Here is a 17,125-nt window from a genome sequence, read left to right on the forward strand (position 1 = left end):
TGCCCCTGTACCCCGCGGCCAACCGGCTCCTCCCCGTGCCCCCGCCCGCCTCCAGGGCAGGTGGACCGAGCTGGCCTGGGAGGCAGGGAAGGAGGAGCGGAGGGAGGGGGCGCGGCCGCTCCTCTGTCCAGGCGCGTGATTGCTCTCCTGAGGTCACTTTCTAGGCAGTCCAGGCTCTTCTCTGGCAGAGTGGCTGCCTCTCTAAGGAACTGTATTTCTCAGCCTTGCATTTCAGGAGCTAACTCTTTCTGCCTATACCTTCCTATTATTGCTCATGTAATTACAATCGCATCCCACTTTTCCGTAGCCTGTGGGAATTCTGAAATGCCTTTATAAACAGTTAGTGTGCTACCACTGGTGTGAGGAATAAAGGGTACACTTTTAGGAGGGATATCAATTCTTGAGGTCTAGATGGGGATCATTAGGTGAAGTGTGCCTTTGGGGCGGGAAGTAACACCCTAGCGGCCTGAAATTGTTAGCACACCTTCAAAATGCTTGCGGTTTACGCCCTTACCAGTGGTAAGATTCACGTGTACAATCTGGTGGTTTTTAGTGCCTCCATTTTAAGATAAGGGTGATGTTGGCTGGGGGTACAGTAATTAAAATAGAAGCCAGAAACCTCTTCCACATTAAAGCTTCTGTGTATTAGAGTCATCCTTTGTATGCTCTGTGGAGACTGAATTTAAAATATTTTCTCTGCTGCTGCCACTTAGTCTCTGTTGATATTTTACCCTTGCTGTAGTAATTTTGTTCTTTCTCTGTTCTTGATCTCTTGGTCTTTCTACAGAAGGCTCCTCTGTCTTTCTGTGGGTCTCACAGTTTCTTTTTCTCTGTACCTTCATATGTCTGTCCAGCCTGTTATTTTATTGCTAGGTAGCCTCTCATAAGAGCTTACACAAGCTCATTGTTTGGCTTGTACATACACTTTAGTTGGGCACGTGAACATGAGCACCCACTTTTCTCTGAGCCTCTTCCGTACTGTCAAGGTGAAGGGATAGGACTAAGTAATCATTAAAACGCTGACGTTCTGTGACTCTGGGAAATGGACCATCTCTTGTTCCCTATAGTTGTTGAGGTCCGATAGGACTTTTTGGAACCTTTTAGGGAATTTAAAAGCTTAATACTTATTTTATAAAGTATTTTTAAAGCCTAATATTTATTTTATACCTTCAGATTGTGTTCATAAAACTCTCATTTTCTATCTCAAAACATGTAACACCGAGAGTGTTTTCAAAAAACATGTATAAAATTTTCTCACCACAAACTTAATTGTCCCATAACTTGAGAAATAGAAAATTAGATACCTAAAATAGAAGGATTAAAAAATCACACAGTGGGGCACTGTTCAGAACCTTCATTGGTCATGTTCCTAAACTGTTTACTGACGTGTTTCCCAAATTGAAAAGACTAGAACTTGTTTTTTAATACTTAGCTTCTGAGGAAAGACAGTATGATGCACTGGACTGGACTTAGCAAGTAAGGGTGCTCCCACCATGTGGCATATCACCCACAGCAAACTAGGCCGAGGCAGTAAACTAATGCTTCAGAGAAGTAACCGCTGTTCATTCTTGACTAGGATAATGTGCCTACAAATTTCATTTCATTCAGCGTTTTTCAAAATGACCTCTGATAAAATGATCAGAGCACATTTATTGTTATGATGCCCAGTTTACTTGCATTTTATCTTTGGATTACACGTGTCTAACTTTACCCAAAAAGATCATTCTCTCAGGCAAGTGAATACTGCTGCATGGCCTATTCTTCTAGTAGTTTCTGTCTTTTCCCCAGTGTTCCTCTGAGCAATCTCTTTGTCAGGCTATATTTGGGACGATACATTTTGTAAACTTCATTCACAGGGTCTTATAACTAACTTCATTAAAATAGTTTGCATAAGCCCAGAGTCTTAGAGGGGAAGGGAGGCCTGATGAGGGAACTTACTTTTTTGAGCCCTTGCTGTGTACCAAGTCCTATGTTAGGAGTTTTACATATGTTATCTCGTTTAGTTCTTACTGAAATCCTGAAAGCAGGTGGTATTAGTCACAGATGAGGCTCAGGAAAAGTTAACAAATGTAGCCCAGGTTACCCAGATAGTAAGAGTCAGAGTAGAAATTTGAGCACAGTCTATCTGTCTTCATGCGCTACACCATCTTGCCTCCCCGTGAGATGAGGCCACAAACCAGCCTTGTTCTGCTCCATTTCAGGGTTGGGTCAGTAGGCCTTGTCCTTTTCCTAAGTGTTTCCCAGGTGAAAGGAAGGAATTTTGCCCTTTAAAAGCAGGGTTGATTCTGTTTCTGTCTTTGTGTTTAGTTTTTGTACTCATGGGTTTATATTGTACATCACTCCAACTCATGGTGTCATGGGATAGAAATTATAGATGAAATCATTCAAATCTTACCTTTGGAAATATAGGTCAATCCTTGTTACTGCGAAGTCCAGGTCTCACACCAAGTATTGCTTGAAGTACGTGGGCTGTCAGCCAAAGCTTGAAAGGGTTTTTGTTATACAGACATCTCTGTCTTAATGGTATGTGTCGTGATGGGATTTGAGCTGTATAATGATATTCCTCTCAGAGGATTATAGCCTTTAGCTTCTTACGTATAGAGAGCATCAACCACCACTTTTCTTTATACTGATGCCTCTGTGTGCCATACATCATTTGCCTGTTCACTTGTAAAAATAGGTCCTCATGTTTACATTGGTCCTGACTGCGCCAGCAGAGTACAATTACCGTGTTTTCCCTGGAGTGATGTCAGGGCCTCAGAAATTTGAATTTTGGAGGTGCTCTCTAAACATAGTTTAAACAATCTAAGAAAGGCTTTTGGAATGGCCTTGATTCATTGCCTTACTGACGTCAGTGGTTCCAAAGAAAGAGACTAGGTCAAGGTATTACCTCATCCAGGTGAATCAGATGTTCTGCTTAGTCTTGAGGTATGAACACTTCATTCCATTTTTGAAATCATCCTTTAAGGGTTAGAGCCTAAGCTATATGTTTCTTCATTCTATGAATGTATGTTGACCCAGCAGGTTCAACAATGCCGGGGAACCTGGTTAAGTCAACTATCCCACCTCCTAAGACTTATGGAGAGAATGTTTTATTCCATGGCTATTGGCAACCCTATGGATGAAGATAACTACCAAATAGTAGTTAAGGGCATGGCTTTTGAAGTCAGACAACCCTAAATTCAATTTCTGTCTCTACCACTCCTGGGTCTTACCCTTGGGCACATAATTTAATCACATCTGAAAGTGGAGACAGCCCTCATAGTTTGCTGAAATGAAGTTATATGCTTTGCATAGAGCTGGAATATGGTAGGAGCTTATGGGGGTGATGGTTATTATTACAATTATTATCATCACTGTCCCTAAGAACTTGAAATCTAATAGGGATAATGAGACCAGTATACAGGTAACTAAAACTTAAAAGAACATGAGATGAGAATAAGAAAGAGAGGAGCATATTTGACCTCTGGAAATTCAGGGGAGAAATGGATAACTTGCACCTAGCAAAACAGGAAAAGATGGCCTCTTTACCAAGTGTTGAAAAAAAAAAAAAAAAAGATTTCAATAAGTAAAGACAATGTTGAAAATTACAAGTGGAGGGACTGGCCTGATTCAGGTATGGAGGTGAGAAAATGCAGGGTGGCCTTTGGGAACTATGAGTTCTCCCAGATTCAGAGGAAGCGTGAAATACATTAAATGAAATGGAAGAGGGGAAGGTGATGATGTGTAGAAATACAGGCTCCATCCATTTCTTAGAGGGCCTTAATTTTCAGGCTGAAATATTAGGATTTTATTTGGTAGACAACTGAGGGTCTCTGAAGGGTATTTTAGCTAAGAAGGAACAGAGAAGAGACTGGGAGACTGGTGCTCTATGCTTCTAAAGTACATGGGGCCTAAACAGGGACGCTGTTTGTCATGGCAATTGAGTGACACAGACAGACATGACAGTGGTGGAAGGAAGGAGACTAGATAACTAAATTGGGGCAGTGATGACATGGAGGTTTGGGCATGACTGGGAGAAATGGGAAAGCGGTCCATGATGGTGGGAACGGGGAAGAAGAGGAATATTCAGTTCATTTTGGATCGTGTTGAGTCTGAGGTGCCACACAAGAGTCAAGAAGGACGGGGGCCAAGAAAAGCCATCGGACTTGGTGTTTGGAAGGACTGAGAGCGTTTCAGAAGAACGATGGGTGTTGGGATTGGTAGAGGATTGTGAGGTTTCCCTGCAGGGCTGAGACTAGAAACTACCCTTTTTTGTAGCCTGGTCATGGAAGAAAGGGCGCTTAGATGTAGCTTGTTTTTAAAACAAATGATGAGAAGGTAGAGCAAAAGATGATAGTGAAAGTGTAAGGACGGTAAGAATCAGGGTCCTTGAAGGGCCTGGAGGAGTGGCTGAAGAGCACATGGGAAAGGCCAGGAAGATCCTGTGTTTGAGACAGAGCCGTTAGGAAGAAGTAACAGCAGAGCAAATTTCAGTCTAATGGGGGGAAATCGACACTCAGTACAGATGCCCTGGGTCTTTTCAGTAGGTAGTAAGTATGTTTCTGAGACGGTCAGGTGGAATTGAAGACTTAGGAAGGGAAAGGGTGTAAAATGACAGCTCTGGAGAATCTGGTTGGGGAAGGAACAGCAGCATTCTTGAAGAATGAGATTGGCCCAGTTACACTTAGATTGTGTGGATTTAGGGCCCTGATGGTTTGGTTCTGTGGCTGCCCATCAGGAGCTGAGCAGACAAACGGAATCGTAAGGAACCTAGAGTTGTCGATGACCGAGACAGATGTGGTAGAAAGTCAGGGAGGGTACTGTGTGCACTAGAATGTTCTCTGAGGTCATAGGTAGGGAAGCTGGTAAAGGCAAAAAGTAGCTCCTGGTCTACAGAAGAAGGAAGGCTGGAGGGGTGGGACATGTGAATGAAGGGCCGTGGAGGAGGTGGCAGATACGGAGACGGTTCAGCAAGACCAAGCTCGGAACCTCCACATGACCAGTAAATCCTGTGCCTCGGATCATGGCTCTTCTTGATATTTTAGTTTTCATCAAATTTATAAGCTAGGATCATAGCCCCCTGAAAAACCTTACTCTAATGAATGCTAGTTACATTTTCCTAAGCTCAGCCACTTAGGCATTGTTAATCTGACTTCACAGGAAGAAACACTGAGGAGCCTAAGTGATTAGAATAAAATCATTTGACATTTCAGATTGGATGGTGAAACAGACTCTCGGTTCTAACCTATTGCCTCGGTGATCCCATTTTACCCTCTGTCTTTGGCGACTTCTCAGCCAGAGAACTGAAAAAGGGGAAGTGGCTTATGTCGACTCTCACTGTGCCACAGGCTTGAAGAACAAAACTTCCTTTTTTCTCGAAATGTGCTCAGAGGTCATGGCGTAACTGCGGTGCAGCTGCAGCCCTCCCAGTGCTTCGAGCCCGGATTTTCTGGGTGGAACAAAGGTTAAATTCAAGGCTCCTCTGGGAAGGGTTATTAACTTTAAATTTCAAAAGAGCAGCTTTTTTTGGTGGTTCTGATGCTGTTACCATTTCGTATTCTTGTTGGTCAGGCTGCAGTTCGGGGGACACTGGGGACGGGCCTGGGTAATCTGATCCTCATCCCCACCTCCAACTGAGTTTAGACTATGACAGAATATGAGTCGCTTCTTTCCATCTTCAACCCTTTACTTCAGTCTTCAAGAATTCATTAATAAAATCTCAGTTTGTCCTCATCTCTTCCCAGTTCAGGACAATGGAAAAGTTTCTGGAGCATGAGATGAGATGAGATGGCTGGGAAGGAAAAGGCGAGGCAAAGCGGAGAAGGATGAAAGCCACAGAGCCTGTGAGTTTTACTCATTTCAGAGTCTGGCAGGAGGACGGCCCTGAATCCAGAAGATTCTTCTGTGCTATGGTAGAGTGAGAGTAGGCCCTGGAGAGTTAGGAGACTTAAAAATTTATTACAAGCTAGTTGAGAAAACGCACCACCATTTTTTATCCTTACAATAACTGTAATACCTACCTCAGAGTTTTACATATGCAATGAGAGAACAAACCTGAATGCTGCTGGCCTAAAGAGAGTTGATAATCTTATAAACTTTATTCTTCCTTAAAATGTGAAAGATTTATAAAGGAAACCGCCTACCTGTTTATTAATGGAATTGTATCAGAGGAGTGGGGTGGGAGCAGAGCGGTTCATTTTCATGTTTTATGCCTTTCCTTTCCTCCAAAAGAAAAAAAAAAAAAACTCTTGTCAGAAACTTCCCTTAAGTAATAGAAATGGTGTTGGAACCAGCTTTTTTTAAGCAATGTCATCTCGAAATTAGTAATTGAGAAAGAATTCAAAATGTAGGAAGATGGGCCAATTTTACATTTTAAAGCATGCAAGAAGGGGATAGTATTTCTCCCTAAATTTCTCAAAATTAGGGTTGCTACCCTAGATTTTCTGGGACAGCCCCAGTTTTGATAGAGCTGCCTCAGTGGCCTACAGGAAGGATGCTTTCACTCTGAATTAATTTTACATGAACAGAAACCACTGTATAACTTATTGTGACATCCGTTCTTCATCGGCTGACTGAGGTCCTACCGCATGAACATAAAATGCAGTTTTTGTACTGCTGCAGGCAGGGTCCCTTATCACATCCTAGGGAGAGATGGAGTCATTCATTATACCATATGGTTATATTAAAAGATTTAACAACTCATTTTTTTTTTCAAAATGGAGATTCTAATTATTTTGACTTGCACAGGCTGCACCTATTGAACTGATTGAGATAAATGACAGAAATGTTAAATAACCCTCTTTTAAATTATGGTGAGAAAGGATCTCTTTAAACACCCCATACCCTGGTGCTGACAGACTGGACTCTGCCTTTCTAGAACAGAGCAGAATTTCTGTTGCTTTTATCAAAGGGCGGCTTCGACCCTGGCAGATAGTGTCTCTCCTGGGCACATTTTGCTTCTTACATCTCTGGAGAGAAAGAGAGGAAGCAAGAGAAGGAGGGAGATACAGAGGACACACCGAGAGAGCCAAAATCAGAGAAGAAAAGAAATTATGTAAGGCTGCTTCTAACCATTTTGTTTTCTTCTCTGTCTGGGGGATATCAGCTGGTCCCCAGTCATCTCGTCCCCGGTGGATTTTCTAGAATTAAAGAAGCAAAAAATGAAGAAAACAGGCTCTGGATGAAAAGAGGACAGACTTCTTGGTAGAAATTTGACATGGAAAGTAAACCCAGGGCTTCATGGCTTGATGTCTGCTGCGTTTCCTCCAACGCATATTACAGGTTGACTGAAAAAGCTGAGTGTAGGTGATCGCACAAAGTGCATTTCCCATTGGTGCATTTATAGTATGCCTGCCTACAGGTCTTAGTCACCTTTTTATTATTTGCATCCAATGAGATTGCTTCCCATTGGAGATGCTCCACCATCAGCTACACCACGGCACCACTCTGGGTCATTATGAAAGCAGTGTTTAGAAATGAGAAGTCCAGTTTTCAAGCCAGAAAGGGAAGCGTTAGTGGGTAATGCTGTTGGTTACTCTGAAACACGCAGGTATCACCTGGGAATCAGCTTAGCGTGACCTACTCTCCTTTACCCACTTCTACTCCAGGGGCCCCGGATAATCAGGCAATCAAGTTGCAAGGTTTACTTTCTCCCTTCTTCAAACTTTGCCTCTAATTGCAATTTAAAATGAACCATAGCTAAGTTACATTTTAGAAGTGTTCAGAATGTTAGCATTAAAATATAAATGAAACCATTACATACCTTTTGAAGTTTATTATCTGTAATAATTTCAACTATAGTAAAATGTACTATACTGGTAGTACAGTTGGCACCATTTTTCTTATCTTATATTTGTGTGTGGATTCTTAGGCACTGAATTTTCGTGCTTGGACATATGGTCCCAGATGCTAACAAGATTTAGCCTTCAGGTCTCAGGTTCTTTGTTCCTTGTCCAAATTTCACAGGTCTTCAGACCATCCATTCTCATGCTTTGTTTTCTAATATTGGCTAGCCCAAACCTCTTACAAGAACAACTCTCCTTCCAGTCAGACATATGTGTGTCACGATGTACTGCCATGAATAAAAGCAGAATAATAGTTATGATCTTCACAACCATTGGAAGCTAAAAATGGATGAAAAGAGAATTGGCCAAATGGAATAAATAGAAACTAAGCTGAAATAATATGATTTAGCAACCAATTGATATAGGTTTACATGCTCTGGTGGCAGAAATGATGGATGATAGTACATTGGCTTTCAGGACAATTGGTCAAGAGAATTAAAGATGTTCTGACCCACACTGTGAAATTCAGTGGAAAGTCAGACATTAGGCATCTCAGTGATACATTAGGTGTCACACTAAAGAAATTTGCAGTGAACTAGACCAATTACATATATTAAAGAATCAGGTTCTTCAAATGTCTGAGGATATTTTCCAGTCTGCTGAGGTGAGCGCTTGTGATGGAGAAAGGAACATAAAAAAAAGGCATGTGTGAAACAATAGATGTGATACTCTTGGATTTTACAAGGCCTCTTTTTTTGCTGAGTCATGTAAACAGACATGTAGGTAGCAGGGAAAAAAAGCAGGTCTTGCTATAAATGGAAAAGGGAGCTGAAACGGGGGCAGGTTATAATGGTAAAAATGAATGGGTCCAGGAGAATGGGGATGGCAATTGAAACACCGCAGGAACTGGTATGAGGATCAGTATGTTTTCACTCTCTATGTAAATGATCAAGAAAGGTGTCCCTAATCCAGGATGCATGTTCTGGCATTAATTCAAATCGGAGAGCCCAAATTGGAGAAATACACTCCAGACAGTGATCCGTTGGAAAAATGAAGGACTGTAACTTCTCTATTTCCATTAGAGAATCATAAATTGGAATTCGAGAAATGAATTAAAAGATCGAAAGAGAATAGCCACTCCTCAAACTCTTTAAATGACCCAGAGTCTGATCATTGTAAACTATTCTGAGTATATGAGGCCTTTGTACGCATACGGCAAGTTCACAGCCTAACCTGCATGGGAGTCAAGACCACTCTCTTCGGAGTCGCCTTCAGTGTTTATATGTCTTGCCAGCCAAGTCCATGAAATGCTGCTGCTTTTGTTGCCTTCTTTTTAGTTTAAGGTGGGGGGAAAATGCTTCCCAAACTCCTATGTGTAGCTGAGTGGAAACTGCATCCTAGACACGTAGAAAGGCATCATAATAGTGAGGGTAAGGTGCATAAGATACAAGAGCCTCTGTCAAGTTAATGGTCACACGGCCCCCAAATGGTAAATATCACAAATAAAGACACCAGACACCAAGTATTTTGGAGCAGGTCATTTGTCACTTGTCACAAAGTGCTTTTCACTCCTATGTAGGCCACTGTGCCCGATATTAGGAAACATTATTGAAGAAAGTTCAAGGAGATGGAAGCATTCTGAGGGAGAGCAGCGTGAATCTCAGAGGTCCAGGAAGGTGAGCCCAGATGGAAAGGTCTGGGAGGTTAACTTAAAAGGCCTGCAAGCACTGAGTCACAAGAATGAAAAGGGGGAAAGGCTGTAGCAAAACATAAAAAGAGGGATTGTGCTGTCAAAAAAAGTGTTAGAAGAGAATATGATTGAAGTTTTGAAGATGGTGAAGTACAGAGTGAGGCTACATATAGGTGAGCTCTTTCAATTAATGCCAAGCCCCAGGATTCTGCTGCTTGTACTTCAACTGTTGGAAAGGCGGGCAAAGTATAGAGTTAGAGCTAAACTTTTACACAGAGCAGGTGGTGAACTTAGGGGACATGACGGAAGTTATGGAGATGGGGGCAGCTGACTTACTATCCCCTGGGAGTGGACCTCTGGCCGGCACCAAGGGGCTTCATGACTAGCCCTTTTGTGGCAGGGATTTGGAGCCCAGGGTCGCCTTGAAAGCCCTGGGTCCCATGTAATGTTGAATTTAACATAGAGCAGTAAAGAGGAAAAATGTGAGCCAGAAAGCTAACAGAGTGTTTACCAAAGTCCGAGCCATTTGGCAATAAATATTTATTGACGCCTACTGTGTGCAAGACATTGTACTTCATGCTGAGAATAGAAAGATGGACATGACATGTTCTTTGCCCCAAAAGGAGAGAAAGAATTTTATGGCATGTAAGACAGGAATGCAGTAAAACGTAGACCCAACTTTGGGTTAGTGGTGTCCATTTTGTACGTGTGTGTGTGTGTGTTTGTGTTCTCTTTTGAAAAATATACTCTACACTCAAGAGGCCCCGTGCCAGACTTTTTTTCTTTCCGCAACATGCCCCATGTATCCTCTTTCCCCTTTCTCTTCATTTTCAGTTTTCCTCCTCTTCCCTGTAGGGAGTTTAGGACAAGCAGAGGCTCCAGTTCACTAAATGAAGCTTTCTGAGGGTTCTCCATCACATCTAAGGATATACAGTTTGTAGTGCTCCTGCTAGCTTCACTGAGACGTGGGAAATGCATCCGGTGCCCGTCACTACCCTCTTCCTGTGTAACAGTGTTTGGTGCCGGATCCTAAAGGAGAAAGTCTGGCCCCCACCTGATGGAGGTACATACAGGTAACACTAAAGAGTGACTATTAGCGTTAACCCTCATGGGAGAGATGCATGTACATGTGTGTACATGTATATAACAGACACACGTATGTTTTAAACTTTGTGGTAACCCAGGGTTAATTTCTTTGAATACCATTTCTTCAAATGGATGTACAATTGCCCACATGACAGACTTCTGAGGAATAAATTGTTTATAGATTATCAGATGTAAATTGCCTCAGGCAGTGCGGGGGGTACGGTGGGAACTGAATAAAGGATAGTAAGTCACATATAGTAGATATAGTAGAAGAAGACAAAGATGAAAATTAGCCACGGCAGTAATGGTACCTTGATGTTGCAGACTATGTGTATTAGGAAGAGTTATTTTTAAATTTTTGTGCGTGGAAATCTTCTAATGCTTCTTTCTCAATTAGTTTGCTAGAAAATACTATCTGAGTAAATCGTATACAACTTACGAGTAAATCGGCATTTTCCGGGGAAAGAGAAAGACGTGGTAGAATGAGGCAGGGGAATGGGCAGTCAATAAAAAACAGTGATGTCCACGGGAAGAGTGTCAGAGCTGGCAAAAGTTTTACAGGTATGTAAAACTCAGAATCAGAGACTCTGGAGGGCCTCCTAGAGATTCCAAACCTCAGGAATTACTCAGGATTCCAGATACTAGTATCCCCGGCCCTGACGACAACAGACTCTTTCAGAATAAGTGTGCATCTGATTGTCTGTGTTTGTCCCAAATTCTCATGGACATTCTTTAATAGCTGTCAGCCTCATGTCATATTTCCCAGCACATTGGCCTGCGTCTAATATTGTACTAGACTTCCTGTTTGGGTTTTTCAGGTGTGCTTTGGTTTTGTCTTTGGCACACAGACCTTTCTGTACAAGTTGTTCAAAGTTGACACTGTTGACAAGTTGACTAAACTACCATCAACAAGTGGTTACTTTTGAGTTATTGTTTTTCACCTTTATCGCAGTTCCTTCATTCTGCTTTACACAGCCTCTCATCACAAGCTGTACTGAGCTTTGAAGATGATTGACTGGTGTTTGAGCAGCATCGTGTACACAGATGGTGTACACAGCATTGTGTGACCATGAAGAGAGTGAAGTTTACTCACTTTCATGGCAGGAATCTCTGGGCGTCCTGAACTAACCGTCCTCACGGAGTCATCTCCACATGGAGGCTAGTTGCTAACCCGCCCCTACACCCTACCCAGACTCACCGCCAGTACAGAAGCCTGTCCAGGGTAGCTCATTTTAGACACAGTAGCATTAAGATAATCATTAAAAGAGTCACAAATTTGAAAAGGAAATGAGTGCATTAACATCAGCTTTTGTGCACATTAACATCCCTCTCTCCCTAAAATATATTATGCGCGTATTACTAAGGCGTCCCTTAAACATGGGACTTACATTCTATTTAGTAAAGAAATATTATAATAATTGATGCCAACTCTGAATTGGTTTTCTTAACATATTTTGTGGTTAATGGAACCTCATAAGGAAGTGGAGTTCTTATATGTCACTTTCCACGTTGCTTAAAGATTCTCCAAGTCAGGTTGTTGGTGTTTAGTTGGGTGTTTGTTTATGTGTGTGTGTGTGTGAATTTTATAAAAAGAATGTTAGTTTATTAAAGAGGATGTGAACCAAAATATTTTAGTGAATTAAGAAAAATCAGTGAAAAGGCATTGCTTAGTTTATATACTCCACTGCTATGCAGTGGACATGCCTTGCCTTCGAATTCCCATTAAGGAGGGAGGAAACAGACCCACTTAGTTTCACTGTCCAGTTTGAATCACATGCCTCAATGGCATAACAGCAAACAGTGCGTCCGTTGTTTTGATCCTCCGTAGGGTGCTCATGAGTTGTCCAGGTACATAAGACATTTTGTAGTAAAGGACCATTGTTGTTGCCCCTTCTCTTTCGGATTCAACAAAAGCTTCTTCATTTGGGGTTAGAATGCTTATTAGCCCAAAAAAGGTTAAAGGGGACCTCTTTCTCTGCCTTCCATGCTCCAAGTGCTGTCCCCAATACTGTAATGGAAGCTGATGAGAGAGGATGGCAGTTGCCACCTCCATCAGTCCCTGAGTGAAATCAGTCTGTCCTGGTGATGGTTTGAAGACAACGCTTATGGCTCACTGAGCCGAAACCTAGTGTGGGAAACATGGCTTCGCGGTAAGATAAACGAGACAACCTCTGAGAGTGCTTTGAGGCGTTTTGTCAGGGGTTAGATGGCTCAATAAAAACAGAGTTTTCCTCTGAGAGTTGCTGCCACACTGTGTGCCCTCCTCCTTCAGGCTGGCCGCGGCTCCACTGAGCAGGCACGCTGCTTGGGCACAAGGCAGTGCCCTTCCCACACCCAGTCCGGTCTCCTCTTGGCCAGGCAGGCTGCTGAGTGCGGTGCTCTCTTTGTGAAGTGGACATCTGTCTAATGGGACCTGGACTGTGACCACCAGTTCGTTTTACACAGGCCACCATACAGCTGCCAGGTGGTGATGGGTCTGAGCTACTTTGCAAGTCCAATACGGCCTGTTCCATTCTAGTGGTGGGAAACCATGCGTGCCTCCACCCAGCCCATGTCCCTGCAAAGGCAGTGCTTCCAAGAGCCAAGGTTTCATTCTGATCTCATCGAAGGAAGGAAAAGACTTAAGCAAAGGTAATGAATAAATTAAAGGCACATTTTTTCAGTCGGGTCTTTTGGGTTTTCCTTCCTCTGTACCTAATTGCTCTCTAATCTGTACTTAGGAGCGCAGTGTTTAAGTGGGACGTGCCAGGCTCTTACGCCACAGATTAAATTCCAAGGCAAATGAAATTGTGACAGTTTAAGAGGCGACAGGAAGAGCCTGCGTCAAATGGCAGAGTTTGATTGTTGAACGTCGACTAATCAGTAGTTGGAGGGCCTGCCGCATGTGTTCAGGATGCCAGGCCGAGTGCCCAGAAGATAAGAGTGGGGTCGCCTCTCTGTGGCTTTCTCCTTCTCTGCATTCGCTGACGAGCTGCATGAGGCTGTGTAAAACTATTGGTTGGATCACCCTAGCAACACAAAACGCTGTGTTGACACATATTCCATCACACGTTTGCAATGAAAACGCTGTATTTTTAGAACACTTCAAAGTGAGGAAACCGTTAAGCCATATCGCATCCTCCCTGGCCCTCTGGCCACTTCCCCCTCCCCCCAGGAACGTCACCCCCATTTTATAGAACAGGAACCCAAGATAAAGATTAACTGATATTTTGAGCAAGGCTGATAATGCCAGGGAATATTGCTGATCTAGCCTTAAAATCTAGCACATCCTTCGAAGTCGTTTTTATAATGCTTCTACTTCTTTTACCTACGCCATGTGGGTTCCATATGACCTTAAGTATAAGCCTAAATATTGCATATGGAGTTCAAAAGACAGCTTCGTCTCCCATGGACTCTCCTGGCATTCATTCAAATAAAAATAGGCACAAAATATTGGACTTTAAAAATCAAAGCACACTTTGAAACTCTTTTAGAATGTATCACACTTATTTTCATAAGGGCCTTTCATGTGAGTTGCTTAGATCGCTTATTAGGTAACTGTCTTCTGTATGTCTGAAATGCCTGTACCTAGCTCAGTGCCTGGCACAGAACAGACATTCAAACTTCACCGCAGACTGAATAAATGAAGTAACTACTGCTTACCCATTTTCAGTGACTGCTGAAAAGCAGAGAGAGGCCTTCATTCATTTTTAGGATGTTTTTTGAGACCCTTACTTACATGCTAGGCAATGCGCAGTGTCCTGGGGCTACAAAGACAAAAGTTGTGACCTGTGTCCTCAGGGCACTCAGTTTATTGGGAGTGGGCTAGGGTGCCCGAGGGCTGTGTGTGTGTGTGTGTGTGTGTGTGTGTGTGTGTGTGTGTGTGTTGGGGAGAGAGTCTATAATAGTCTTCCTTTTTCCCCTGAAAGCTCTCTGACCCAATAAAGGTTAAGAACAACAGCAACGTACATGTAGGGGAAGGGACATCTGAGTTGTTCAACTTGTATAGCATCCTACGAGGTACATTAAGTCCTCACTTAACGCCATCCATAGATTCTGCAACTTTAAGCAAAACAACGTGTAATGAAACCAGTTTCCCCATAGGCTAATTGATGCACAGAATAGTGAGGTTCCTAGGGGAGCTCATCAACATTATAAAGAGACGACGTTGAACAGATACCATTATTCCAGAACCTGCTGTACATGCCAAAAATCAAGCCTTCAACGAGGAAAGCTTATTAGGTGTTGGGAAAGGCTGTAGCTGCTCTTAGTCTCAGCACTGTTCCAAAACAAAAAATATTTCACTCTGTCCCCCCACCCCTAAGTCAGCTCTGTCAGCACCCCCAAATATCTGGGGCTGAGGTGTTTCTTATGTGAGGTTCTCTGTTTGTTAGCCTGTGTATGGCTTTCAGGAATTTGGGGACAGAAGGGAAAAATAAAGTCGATCAAAGAAGTAAAAGCATTTTGTAAATTGTAAAACTCCATGCAAATGTGGGATGTGATGTTCAGGTGTGTGCTTTTCCTGGTTTCGGTTAACCTCCATGCTGAGCTTCTGTTTACCCTTTAGCTACGCCACCAAGCACCACCATCCAGGCACGCCCTGACCAAAATGGCCGGTGGTGGAACCAAAAGGCAGTGTGCTGCAGTGCTTAGCGACAGGCCTTGGAGGCAAATTGGCTACGTTCTGACTCGCCTCTCCCACCTACTTTCTTTGTGTTACCTGATACCTCCGTGCTCAGTTTCCTCATCGGCAAAATGAATAGGGTTGTCATACAGGCTGACTGAGGTCATTTATGCAGGCACACAGTGGGCTGTTGTTTTTCCCAGTCTACTCTCAATGAGAAAACTGAAGGACAGAGAGTTTTGGGGAGCCGTTACAGTCTAACATGGACTCCCAGCAACACCTCTGCATACAGCCTGCATTCCTAATAAATTGGCCTTTCAGTGAAAGCAGGATCAATTCTCAGAAGTATTGACAACAACAACAATAACAGCTCATATTTATACGGGATACTTGCTGCGTGCCAGGTTCTATATTAAGAGCTGAATATACAGTATCTTATTATAGCACATATTCTCACAACAGTCCTGCAACGCAAATACTATTTAGTGCACTCATTTTATAGCAAAGAAAACTGAAGCATCTTTGCTCCTGACCATGATATTGTCCTGCCTCTGGGGATCCCGCAGCACTCTGGGTGTGTCTCTATTCTTGGGATCTGTGATTATTATACAGAAATTGTCTGTTTCACTTCAAAATCCATGCTCCTTTGGGGTATGTGTTGCCTGTGACATCTCTGCCTGCCTGTCGCTGTGCACAGAGTGTGGTGACCTACAGGTGCTTAATGATGTTTGTTGAACGGTATTGAATGATGTCCGGAATGCTCCTTGGGTTTCGGCTCCTGTGCCTTGAGTCCTGTCCGTTCCCTCTTCTTAGAGGTAGTATTTCTGCTTCTTCCCAATTCTGATTGTTTATGTCCTGGCATTTCAAAATCAAGTGCAAATGCCATTTCATCCATAAAGGCCCCCTCTGAGACACCCCATCAAAGAGTAGTGTCCACTCCACCGAAATTCCCATGGCCCTGTGCGACTCTCACCATGCAGACTGCTTTCTGTGTCGTGTTGCAGTTGGGTATGGACTGGTCTTGAACTTCAAGTTTCTTGCAGTCGGGGGCTATTTTAGTCGGTATACTTTATATAATAGAACCTTGCAGAAATTAATGCAGTGCCTTCAAACTGTAACAAACATTAGTTGAGTGAGAGAATGCAGAATATTCAAGGGAAAGGGATGTATGTTTTTCCCCACCAACGTATTCTACCTTTTTTTTTTTCTTAGTTTTGTTTTCATGGCACGTTGAAAGAGAGTGCCCCATTGCACTCCTGGTTTAGAATCAGCTGCTGGGCACTCTATGGAGCATGAAAAAATATTGTTTGAACTGAAGCAACGGAAGTAAGAGAATCATTTTAGGGTGTCACTGTAGTGTGAAAAGTTTGACATTTGAAATAAAATAAAGAAGGAGAAAAACAGTCCCCCTGTAGTTGGAGCCCTCTCCACAGCACACTCACCTGAAACCCCGCCAGACTTTCAGGTGTTCCCTGTGACTCTGGGGGGAGGAAGCACGCTGCCCTGGCCGCCCTGGCAGGAGCCATGCAGCGGGGCGGGGGCGGCAAACAGAGCAATGACTGCAGAGGTCTTAGCGTGGCTCCTTGCTTGCAGCCTGTGGCGCACGTTACCTTTTCCCTTCGAGCTCTCATCCATCACTTTATTTGCGTAGTGCCAACATACACAACCTTTTTGTGAGGCTGTGAAAGCTCCACTGAACTGAGTGCAATTCTGGAACTCGGTGAGATGAGGACCCGATAGACTTCACCGCTTGTGATACTAGAAATTCCCTGAAGGTCACGCGTAGGTGAATGGAACTCTTCCAGACTTGGATTTTCTCCCTTCAGGGATTCAGATGATAACACAGAGGAAAATGGATCCACCTGAGGGGAACGCGGGAGGAAGTGGAAAGTGTGGAGATTCCAAAGGCTGTGTGTCTTGCCTCTGGTTTCTAGTCCCAAGTTTTCAACTGCCCCTTGGAATGAGGAGTTCTGCCAGCAT

General features: G+C 43.2%; 1 protein-coding gene across 21 annotated transcripts in view; it reads left to right on the forward strand.

Annotated features, from left to right (window-relative positions):
* The window catches only part of CELF2 (CUGBP Elav-like family member 2), a 790,463-nt gene that overhangs the window by 630,299 nt on the left and 143,039 nt on the right, over positions 1–17,125 (forward strand). The gene's annotated exons all lie outside the window — the stretch shown is intronic.

Source organism: Rhinolophus sinicus, chromosome 1 (genome assembly GCF_057876585.1).
Source record: "Rhinolophus sinicus isolate RSI-liver-muscle chromosome 1, RSI-T2T, whole genome shotgun sequence".
Taxonomy (NCBI): Eukaryota; Metazoa; Chordata; class Mammalia; order Chiroptera; family Rhinolophidae; genus Rhinolophus; species Rhinolophus sinicus.